The following is a 12,279-nucleotide window of genomic DNA, read 5'->3' as shown; positions in this document are numbered from 1 at the left end:
TAAAATTATGAATGAATCAAAGGAGAAAGCAGACATTTCTTCATATTGTCATTCGGGAGCGTTTTTTATCCTTCGCGTCATTACCTGCCCCATAAAAAAATCCTGCTTTGCCGTTCCGGCTCCCAATCCTTCCAAGGCTTTAGTAAAATTGTCATAATTTATGTAAAAGTGTTATGGAAGGCGTTAGTTTTTCGCTACCTGAACGCCGGCGCGCTGCAAGAAACACGCCCTCTCGGTACCCCTATAATGAGAGCGGTTCTCAACTTTTATTAATCAGAAAGTTCTGTCACTGTCGCTGTTATCCGCCGAGTCCTTCCAAAACACCGCCCGCCCGCCCGCATCGGAAACCGGAATCGGAAACAACAGGTAGGCCATTCATTTATTTTTTATAAGCGTGGACTTTCGCGATCTTAAGTTTGCTGTTGGTAAAACAGGTGGGTGTTCTGTAACATTGCCCTGTTGCTGTTTCTAGTTAATTTAATTATATATTATATATAATATTATATATAATATTTAATATTATGAAAAGCTGTTATTCAATAAACGTCTGTATACAATGAAAATTAAATTGCAAACATTTTAACATGCACCTAAATCGTACCGTAAAGTAACAGTTTTTATTTTACAACAACGTCAACTGTTTTATAAATTTTACAAATCAAATACGACATATCTAAAATTATTTATTTTTGTTATTAGTTTATACATATATCCATTAACAAATGCGGTTGCTCACAAGATTTATTTTCAATATTCGAATAAGTATATTAAAACTGTTGCCTGGAATGGTCTAAAGTCCAAACGAAGTTTGCGACATTTTGATTTTGTAAAAACCATGCTTTGATAACTGATACTTTTTGACATTCTGATATGAATGATCTCTACTTGTATAACCTCAATTTTAAAAATAATATATCTGTGTACCAGTAGACAATAATNCGTGGACTTTCGCGATCTTAAGTTTGCTGTTGGTAAAACAGGTGGTTGTTCTGTAACATTGCTCTGTTGCTGTTTCTAGTTAATTTAATTATATATTATATATAATATTATATATAATATTTAATATTATGAAAAGCTGTTATTCAATAAACGTCTGTATACAATGAAAATTAAATTGCAAACATTTTAACATGCACCTAAATCGTACCGTAAAGTAACAGTTTTTATTTTACAACAACGTCAACTGTTTTATAAATTTTACAAATCAAATACGACATATCTAAAATTATTTATTTTTGTTATTAGTTTATACATATATCCATTAACAAATGCGGTTGCTCACAAGATTTATTTTCAATATTCGAATAAGTATATTAAAACTGTTGCCTGGAATGGTCTAAAGTCCAAACGAAGTTTGCGACATTTTGATTTTGTAAAAACCATGCTTTGATAACTGATACTTCTTGACATTCTGATATGAATGATCTCTACTTGTATAACCTCAATTTTAAAAATAATATATCTGTGTACCAGTAGACAATAATATAGTATTGTAGTTAATAAAAATTAAAACAGTTGATTTAAAATATTGTGAATATGTTAAATAAAATAGTTAAGAAAGAAATTATATACTTTCTTCATACCAAGTTATTCTGTAGAGCCTACGAATGTTAGAAAATTAAAAATAAATATACAGGATGTCCCAATCTATAGGTGTACACGCTACTAACATAAGAAACGAAATTCAAATATACAGCTCGTCCCTCCTGATAGATGAAACGACTCTTGTGAGAAATAAAAAAATGGTGTTGAAAAATTACTTTCTGGTATTCAGCTTTAATCAACTTGTTTGTGAAACGAAATGTGGCGTGAATTCAAATCCGGAAAGTGCCTTAGAAATTTAGGAAAAATCAGATTTTATTCACCGGTATAGTGCCATTTCTGTATATCACAAAATGTTGTTAGGAAAAGTTTCTGAAAATTAAAAACCGAGTGTTTTTGTAAAATTTCAATGTCTTACTTTTATTTTTTGCTTGATGTAAGATATTGTTGCTAGTAAAGTGCCTTTTCTGTATGAAATACAAAAAATTAATAAAAAGAGCATTTTACTAGCGAAAAGCAAAAATTCAAAGCCATAAGATAATGAAATTAATTCAGTTTTTCATTCTGAGAAACATTTTTTGATAACTTTCTTTCGTATGTTATACAGAAATTGCGCTTTACTTAACAAATCAAATTTTTCAAAATGTTCAAGGCATTTTACGAATTTGAAATCATGGCAGTGTTTCTTTCACAACCAAGCATGGCCGAATCACAAGATGCCACTTTTCAGCACCAATATTTTCTGTCTTTTACAAGAGCCACCTATCTGGGGACATGCGAATATATATTTTTTAATTGAAAAAGGGGCATATCGGGAAACTACTACTTCCTCAAAACTGTAAATTCTATACTACGATTTATTTAGAGATCAAATTTCGGATATTGTAATTTTTTGTTCCAAAATTCTCCACGTTGTTCTGTATCCATATACTGGCAATGAGTTGCCGATTTTTATTATTTTCTATTGTTATAAATTAATATTGCAAAATAGTATAAGCCATTTGTGGGAAATTGTAAGTTACAAACCCCTTTTTTTCGATATTATATATTATATTGAGAAAAATTAAATGAACAAAACAAAAAATAAAGTGATAAACTAAAATTCACGAAGAATTGTTATATTTTTAATTTTTATATAAGCATTTAAAAATAAATATATCTTTACAAAAATTGGTAAAGAGGTATTTTAAGCAGTACAGAATAACATGATAATTTGAGATAAATTTATTAATATAATGCTTGTACAAATGTTCAACTTTCAAAAGTAGGTAGGTAAGTGTTTTATTAGGGCCTATTTAAAGAAAAAAACGTCTCTTCTTTTTATTTACTGCGTTAAAGACTTGTGCACCTATAAATCTGAAAACCCTGTACTAAAAAAAAGACTTGTGAAGCTAACAATCTTAGTTTAATATAAAAACTATACATTAGACAAAATAATTTGAATAAATATATTTTCTTCTATAGACATTACAATTATCTTTGCTTTTTTATTTTCTTATGTTTAAAAAATGTTATAATTACAATCGGTTTTAGAAAAATAGATAATCACTTACCTTGTTTCTCCGTGCATTTCGTATTTCGTCACTTCTGAAAAAATAACACAGCCACACAAAAAAGAAAAGTAGTCTGTACCTTTCATGCGACATATGTTATCAGTAGTATTTTTGCCTCCTGATCACGAATCCGGTGTCAGAATTGAGCTAACACATCACAGAAATTTCCTAACCTCAAAAACAGGTCAGAAATAGCAAAAATTCACGAGAAAGTGCTAGGAAAACTAGAAAAATTTTTTTTTCTATATTCAAATGTTCATTTATATAGTTAAGATTCCGCCGAAAGTGAATTAGCGGTCAAAATTGATGGTTCTTTTTCTAACCTTAAAAAAACGGGTCAATTAAGGTTAGATATCACTAATTTTCAAAACACAACAAATTCGCGCTAAATTTGGTATGCGGGGGTTTTCGGGGTCGCTGATCACGGATCCGAGGTTAATTTTGCAAAATTCAAGATGGCGAATCCAAGATGGCCGACCAAATTTTCAAAAAAATAACAGATTCGCATCAAATTTGGTATAAGGGGGTTTTCGGGGTCGCTGATCACGAATCCGAGATCAGATTTACAAAATTCAACCCGTGAATAGATTTTTTACAGAAAAAAGAACAAGTTTGGTAATTCTGACCTCGAATACGTAATCAGCGACCCCGAAAACCCCCGTATACCAAATCTGCTGCGATTCTGTTATTACATAGGTATTTGAAAATTTGGTCGGCCATTTTGGATCCGCCGTCTTGAATTTTGCAAAATTGACCACGGGTCCGTGATCAGCGACCCATAAAACCCCCGTATACTAAATTTGGCGTGAATCTGTTATTGTTTGAAAATTCGTGATATCTGGCTTTAATTGACCCGTTTTTTTGAGGTTAGAAAAAGAACCATTAATGCTGACCGCGGATTCACGTTGGGCGGAGTCTTAACTAAGTAAATGAAGATTTAAATATAGAAAAAAAAATTTTGTATTTTTCCCAGCACTTTTTCATGAATTTTTGCTATTTTTTACTTGTTTTTTGAGGTTAGGAAATTCCTGTGATGTGATAGCTCAATTCTGACACCGGATTCGTGATCAGGAGGCAAAAATTCTACAGATAACATATGTCACCTAAAAAGTACAGACTACTTTTTTTGTGTGTGGCTGTGTAATTAAATAAACGTTTGTGCAAAAAGTCAGACAGCGGTTATTTTTATGAAATTATTTTTGCGTAACCAAAAATTCCACATTGAAGAAAAAAGGCAAGTTAAATTAAAACGGGCGATTCAGTGTATTATAAAAATAGTTAAATTTATTTAAAAAGAAACGTCATTGCAGTTCTGAAATTGAAATTATAAATTTTCGAAACATGAAGTGACAGCGGTATGTATTTTTGTTTCTTTTTCAGTGAGATTTTTGGTTGGGCAAAGATGTTTTTTTCTGAAAATAGTTTTGCTTAACCAAAAACCAAAAACATCAAACTGAAAACATCTCACTTTTCGTTTGTAGAACTGAGACCAACGACGTTTTATATTATTTCTGTCAGTTTAAATTTGTATTGTAATGTTAAATATAATTGAAATCAATCAAAGCGTCATATATGAGTTATGAAAACAGAAACAGACAGATTTTAGAAACATTATCTTATGGAAGTGCGCGATATACAGTGAATATCTATTTACATTTTTCAGTGTACAATATTTGGTTAGATAAAACTATGTTTATAAAAATAATCCGTAATTTATCATTTTCGTGCAAGGCTTTATTTCCTTAATACAGGAGAAACAAAAACTATACCACATAATTCAAACAATACCTTATACAAAAAATATATGTTACTCTATTTTTGTTGTCTTTTGTTTGATTAGTTAATTGTATATTTTTTTAACGTCCTACTAATATGTAATTTTTGATATAATTAGTCTATTTTGCAATATCCATTCTAGAGCAAATTTTAAAAGATTAATCACGGAAATAAATGAATTCAGTATTAGAAATTGCAAGTTAACTTTCATTAAAGTCAAAAATCATTTCAAATTAAATAAACTAGTTATTAAACGTTGAAGACACTACGGGTGTTATAGGATAATAATACCCTCGGTCGACGTACACTGCCGACCTCAGTATATATCCATATAACAACCTATGTGCCTTAATTACTAAATTAATATGTTGCAGTAGATACCAATAATAATATTTACATTAATAATTTATTTTTTAAATTAAAACAGTAGCAATGTATTTATATATTACATTTCAAATAAACCACTAGGTATTTCAAACTGCATTACACTCATGTAGCAATAATTTTCATCAGTAATAAAAATCATATCAGATGATTACCATTGATTATATAAAACGTGTTTGTAATTTTCGTGGCTTGTGCAACATAAATATAAATCAAATCATATTTCTTGGATAATAATTATTATGTTATAATTGCTATAATGAAATTTTAGAATGTTTCATTTAAACTTTTAGAAAATCACACATTCATTTACTTAATTACTACTTAATTTAATTAATTATTATTTGTGTCACTGTACTTTTTTTAATGTTTTTTGAGAATAATTTCAGAGTCTTTTTGGTTTCTAATAAAAATTTTATAAATGGATTTACAGATAGGTATCGACTATATTTTTCAAGGAGGAAATATGAAGTTTTATTTAAGGGCATTTGTCTTTTGTAAGATTTTAAAAAGCACTGGAACACATTTTAAAGACATATTAGTTTAATCTCCAATAGTAAGAATGTTTTAAGTCCTTTGTGAACACCTGCGACTTCGCCATTTTCTAGAATGGCAGTGTGGATAAAATTAAATAGATTATTTTTACCTCAGCAACGTTGTGTATTTGAGGAAAAAGAAATTACTGTTATATTAAGTTAAATAAGTACAGACAATGAAATGAACATTAAATGTAGTTTAACATTTTTCCATCAATAGTTTTATAAAATATTGTAAGTAAGTAGGTAGTCAATTAATTTAAATTGACATTTATTTCAAAGATGTAAAATTGTTCTAAAGTATAAAATACTATTTTTATTAGCATAATAATTGTATCATATATCTGTTTCTAGTTTCACGCTTACATTTGACATTTTATGATGGTTACCCATGAAAAGAAATACTCAGTTTTGAAAGAACTGAGATTTACTGCAACCAAAACAATATTAAATTCGTGTTAGCAGGACAACTGAAATTATATGAAAAAAATATCAACTCAAAGTTTTATGATAATTTTAGGAAAAAACAGTAATAGGTAACTGGATTCTACAAAGACTTTATATTTTGTCAGTTTTCGTAGACAAATGTTTATGTATACTTTAATTATTTTATTTAAAATGTCATAATTCGTCACCATCTAGAGAGTATACCTAATTAATTTTGGATATTGACAATATAATAATATACAAGGTGATTCATAAATGGTGACCAAAAATGACACCTTGTATTCTTTGGTAAATTTTAAGGAGAGGATACTTCGTTAAAAAGATATAACTTCAAAAAATAGTTTAAATTTTTTTAAATGAAATAAAAACTAGTAAGTGAAATAATTCGAAATTGGGCACATGTATGTATTGTCCAAAATCTGTGGGTTTTTCCTAAAATTTACATAGTTCAGTGGCGGAGATACATAGTATCGGTGACATATTTTTCTAAATAAAATAGTACGTCACTGCTTTACTGTAACAACCATGATATTTTCGGATTCGTCTTTGAATTTTCTACAAATTACTACTCTCTTATGTTTATCGAAAAATGCCTGATTTTTGAGTAAAACTTAAAAAAACCAACTAATAAGCACTAATCATTCGGTTATTTATTCGAATAAAGGAATTAATAAAAATAGTAATCATTTTAATGATTTTATTTGAGTAAATACACACAAATACCTCCATTTCCACGAAGATAAGCCCGACATCTTTTTAGTAACGAAAATGTAATTTGTTCGAAACTTAGTGTTGCTTGAATCTGATGAAAAGCAATATTTATTCTTTCTTCTAACTGCTCAGAATGTCAAAGTGGCTATCGCAGCCCCCTATGTAATTTTAAAAAGCATTATATTCGAATATCGAAGTGTGTTCTCAGTTAGTTTTTTAAGTTTTACTCGAAAATCAGGCAGGTTAAGCAATGGCGTACTACTTTATTTAGAAAAATATGCCACCGATACGCTGTATTTCCGCCATTGGAGCATGTAAATTTTAGGAAAAGAACTCAGGTTTTGGATAATGTTTACATAAAAACATGTGCCCGATTTCAAATTATTTCACTTACTAGTTTTTAAATTATCTAAAAAATACTTTTTGAAATTTAAAACCCTGTATCTTTTTAACGAAGCGTCCTAGATAAAAACTTTAGGTATAGGAAAGACTCCCCTTAAAATTCACCAAAGAATGCCAAACTTACTTTTTGGTCACCATTTGTGAATCACCCTATATATTATTAGGTTAAAAATTGGTTTGACTTTTAACCAAGTTTCTCATTATTTTTGAGCCCTTTGAACTCATAACCACGAAAAATAAAAATTTTCTCCTGACAGATTTTTCTGATTTAAAAGCTGTCCATTTAAAATTGTAAAACGTAAGTTTCTTATTTAGGCATTTCCTTGCTGAGGGTTTTAAGTCATAGCCATCTTGTTTCGTCTTTGATCTTGTTTGGAGTAAGGTTTTAATTAATATTAAGAAAGGAAAAGTCTCCATTCCCATTGTTGCACCCTAAAAAATTAATATTTTTTCTGTTTTAGACATTTTTCCCGCAGATCGTCTGCGATATTGTCAAGTTTGTTCATCCCACCTTCAGCTTCAATGTTTTTTGCTACATGCATTTAAAATAGGCTTTTAATATAATTTTGGAGGTATTTATACGTTACGCTAACTAATTTTTTTATAAGTTTCGGTAAAAGTAAATAATTTCATAACCGATAAAAGAATGTAATTTGATGAAATCTACTTTTATGTAATTTAAAATTTAACAGTAATATTCACTTTATACCTAAGTTGTTTATAAGTAGCAGACAAGATGTAATTGAGAGTAACATGATAAAGATTAAATTTCATCACTTAAGTTTCCTCAGCCGTAATCCGGATGAACTACCCTATCTATTTAACGATATTTAGTATTCATATTTCAATTTATATTCAACAGGTTTTATTTGTTTAGACTCAGACAATAATTATATCGATCTTAACGTACTATTTCAGCAAGATTTTTCACATTCTGTATTAGCTACAGAGTACCGGTGCTTTTTTTAATATTCATTTCATGTAAAATTTTACTAAATGATATAGGTAATGTGTTTGTCAGATATGGTCAATGAATAAATTATTTCTTCATGAAAATTTTTAAGATACGGAACTAAATAAATGGAAGAGTTGATTTTTGCTGCACTGAAAATATTTATTTGTTATTTTACTTGTAAAATATTGTTATTTATTATCCATTACGTTATTAATAAATTTCACAAGAAATTAATTGGTACAATTTACAAATATGTATATGTAAAGTATGTTTTGGTAGTACCTTATTTTTGTAAATTTTTAGTGTATTTTTACAATGTTTCTTTATTTTACATTGTGACATCCTAAATATTTTTTTATAAGTACTACGAAACGTTGTATTACAATAGGTAATATTTAAATTCGTAATAGTGATTTGATAAATTTTTACAAGTATTTCCCTACAATGTATATTTTCTTTTGAAAAAATTGATAATTCTTAATAATTTTATTTAAAAAATAATTGCACTAGAATGTAACGAAATGGGATGTCTATAACATTTAATGTACACAAAGACTAAATTGTGAGTATACATTGTATTTTTAATAGCTTTGTTTACTACTTACTGCTTACTAAAGAATTTTCCAGAAATACATTTGCAAAAACTATAAGATGTTATACCTATATCTACTAAACAAAATTATGGAAATAATTAATCTTATAAATAGCTACTCTTTCATACAATATTTTGTGCTAAATTTAGAAAATTTACAATTTGTTGGTAATAATTTCACGATTGAAAAAATAATGACAACACGAATTTATGCCTGACTCTATTTTAGAAACAATTGTGTAAATTTTCATGACAATACTTTCTCCGAGTGTACACAAATAAAGAACACTGAACACATGAATTCTACTAATTAAAAAACCAACAATCATTCTACATTTATCTCTTTTGTTTGCTACTAAATTTATAACTTCTTTAAAGTTACAGTTCTTTGGGACTGAGGCCCCTTTTGGATATATTTTCAAATAATTTTTCAATTTATGCAAATTTTGGAACACGGTATGCCTCCTTTGGATATTCCAGAATAAAAAGAAAGTAAAGAGCAATGGCAATTTGGAAAGCTTTATATTAATTCCACTATTTAGGTAACTATTGTAATACGCTTAAAAAAAATCTTCGTTCATTTTCACATATCTTATAAATTCACAAACAAATTACAATTCCATATTGTAATTTTACATTTTGCGAATCTACGAATATTTAATATTTTTGAAATAGATTTTTAAAAATACAGTGCTTATTTACAAAAAAATATATTAAGTTCTAATAAATTTACGAGAAATTAAAAACACAACTGTAACACTTTTTTACACTAATTTTATTGCCTCAGCACACGATATTTTACCTAAATTACATTTTCACATTCAGTTTTTTCAGTGTAGAACGGGATTATTTTCATTTTATTTAACAAAAATATATGTGACATTAAAATTTAATTCTAAAAGCTTTTTATAATGCCGTATCCGTTCAAGTTCCCTATTGGCAAATTATATTATTTTGACTTCGTTCACGTGGTTCAACGAGTTTTTTGTCCGGGTGCATAGTTCAAAACTTCCATTACCAAGTTCTGTACTTGCAGTTTTTAATGAAGTATAAGACGTTATGCCTTAAACTGCTTTCCCCTAACGAACTAAAAGTTAGAGTCCGTGTTTACAAGGTGTTGATCTATGTTCTTAGTGGGAGCAATATTTTTCCCAAATTTCAAGGTGAAAAATTTAGTCATTTAAAAATGTTTATTTCATTTCGTTGTTCCTGCTATAATTTTTAATAGATTGTGCGACTTGTTCCATAAGAAACATTAGTCATTTTATTTTTAGAAATAATGTATTATTCATGACCTAAAATTTCATAGATCAAACTTTAGTGATAGTGATTCAAATAAGATTTTTTTCTATAAACATCAATCCACAAATACTTAGAGAAATTGCCTCATCTTAAATATCTTAAAGTTTGAAATTTTGTTTACGAAAAATGACGACTGTTGAACTGTTGCAATTAAAACATAACAAAATTTAAATAATTGGGACTTTCATTTTAAGAGAAATGGGTCAACATTTTGTTTCAACCCTTGAGTGTTACTAGATCCTATACAATAATAAATAAAAAAATAAAATGTAAAATACCTATGTATATTTTAGTTCGTTTTGAATATATTCAAAAAACCATTTTCGAGAATTTCCTATCGAACATCCTGTATCTGGAAAATGTAAATTGAAATACCCATTTTTTAAAATTGAAAATTTATTTCATAGTATCAGAAGTAAGAGTATGGCGTTTGTTTCCCCAAGTGTACTCACGTTTTAGTGCTATTCGCTGCACTTAAGTGCAACTTCTGGCCTGCTATGAGACTGCCCTATAACGAACATTTCGTTCTAAAGAAGGATTTTTCTCTTCTAGTTTTCTAATTGTGCGACTTCTACAATGAAAATTATAATAATCCGGTGAAGTATCCTTACCAGATAACAGTTGGCTGCACACACTAACAATTTAAATATGGATATTCCGTATGAATTGCTACGCCTACTTATTAATATTTTCAGGTGGTTGTGTTAGACTTGATAACATCAATGAATGCAGTCTTCAATAAAATTTAAAAAATTCGTTCGCGGTAAATAATTTTGCGAAAGTGTAAGTTCGTAAATACTTCGTTAAAAATGTTCATTTCTTTAACATTTCCAAAGCTAATAAACCTAACAATCTTTTGAAATTTTTTTCTAAATGATACACTCTGTACACAAATTAACTTGAATTTTTAAATTCTCTATATGGAGTTTTTATGAAAAATATCATGAATTAATTAACGAAGTACTGATATTTAAATTTTTAAATAAAGTGTATAAAAGGTATGTACATAAATTTAAAATTATGTAATAAAAAATTTATTGCTAATAAAGAGCAGGTTATTTTCCGACATGGTTCTGTTGACTGGAGTGGCATTTCCTAGCTCTTATTTTAATGCACACTAAAAATATCAAATCGCAGTTTGTAGAAACTCGAGGGTTATTGCTTATTATTTACCAGAATTTTATGTTCGTCTTCTGGAAATGCAAATACGTGGACATACTTCAAACATGAGCCACATAAAGGAATCCGTCATTGCTTTAAATTATATTTCGGAACTAATATGTGCATATATTTAATTCAACTGGGTAAAGGTAATTCATTTCAATGCTTGATGGAATGGTTATAAAATCTCTTAATTTGTTTTTGGTTCATTCATATCTTAAGTTGGTTCATTCATATCTTTTAAATAAAAATTTTAAACAATATTATTTATTCCTTTTAAGTATGAGAACTGTATTTGGAAAGTACACTTGGAACAGTTTTTTTTTTTATAAAATGTAAGGACTAAAACGGTTGGGCAAACTTCAATAGCCGATTAACGAAAAAAGTTGTTATAGGTTTTAAAGTTAAAAAACTTTTTTTTGATCATCTCCTAGAAGAAATTTAAACAGATACCAAATTTGGTATGCATATTTTTTAGCCTTTTACATATTTAGTCTTTATCCACAAACCTATGTTCATATTTATAGGACTTTTCTTTATGGTGTAAAATAATTTCAGTTACACCCTGTATAAATTAGCAGATATACCATCAGTAATTTGTGAATTTCAAATGTTTACAAGCAGCTTTAATTTAGCTTTTTATGAAAAATTATCAAAGCATATATAAAATGATTAATATGATTACCCAATCCAGCTGTTCTCTTTATAAATTTAAATGCTTCTGTTTTTGAGTGGTTTTATGAATGTTATTTACATCACATTGCAAGAAAATGTTCGCTTTATAAATCGGTCACCAAATTGGAGCAAATCTACTTAAGAAATATTCATGTGTGAAAATCAGCGGTTAATTTAATTTTCACCTACAATTTTAACCTAACCTAACCTAACCTAACCTAACCTAACCTAACCTAACCTAAC

The 12,279-nt window shown here is 28.3% G+C and overlaps 1 protein-coding gene across 1 annotated transcript in view; it reads left to right on the top strand.

Moving 5' to 3' along the window:
- The first annotated feature begins 296 nt into the window (after positions 1-296).
- LOC108904633 (thyrostimulin beta-5 subunit) overlaps positions 297-12,279 on the top strand; it is a 40,954-nt gene continuing 28,971 nt past the window's right edge. The window contains exon 1 of the mRNA XM_018707267.1: positions 297-366. The gene's annotated coding sequence lies outside the window, so the exon portion shown is untranslated. The remainder of the gene's footprint in view (positions 367-12,279) is intronic.

Source organism: Anoplophora glabripennis, unplaced genomic scaffold (genome assembly GCF_000390285.2).
Source record: "Anoplophora glabripennis isolate ALB-LARVAE unplaced genomic scaffold, Agla_2.0 scaffold96, whole genome shotgun sequence".
Lineage (NCBI taxonomy): Eukaryota > Metazoa > Arthropoda > Insecta > Coleoptera > Cerambycidae > Anoplophora > Anoplophora glabripennis.
Note: the sequence above shows the minus strand (reverse complement) of the source record. Positions and strands in the feature narration are given on the sequence as shown.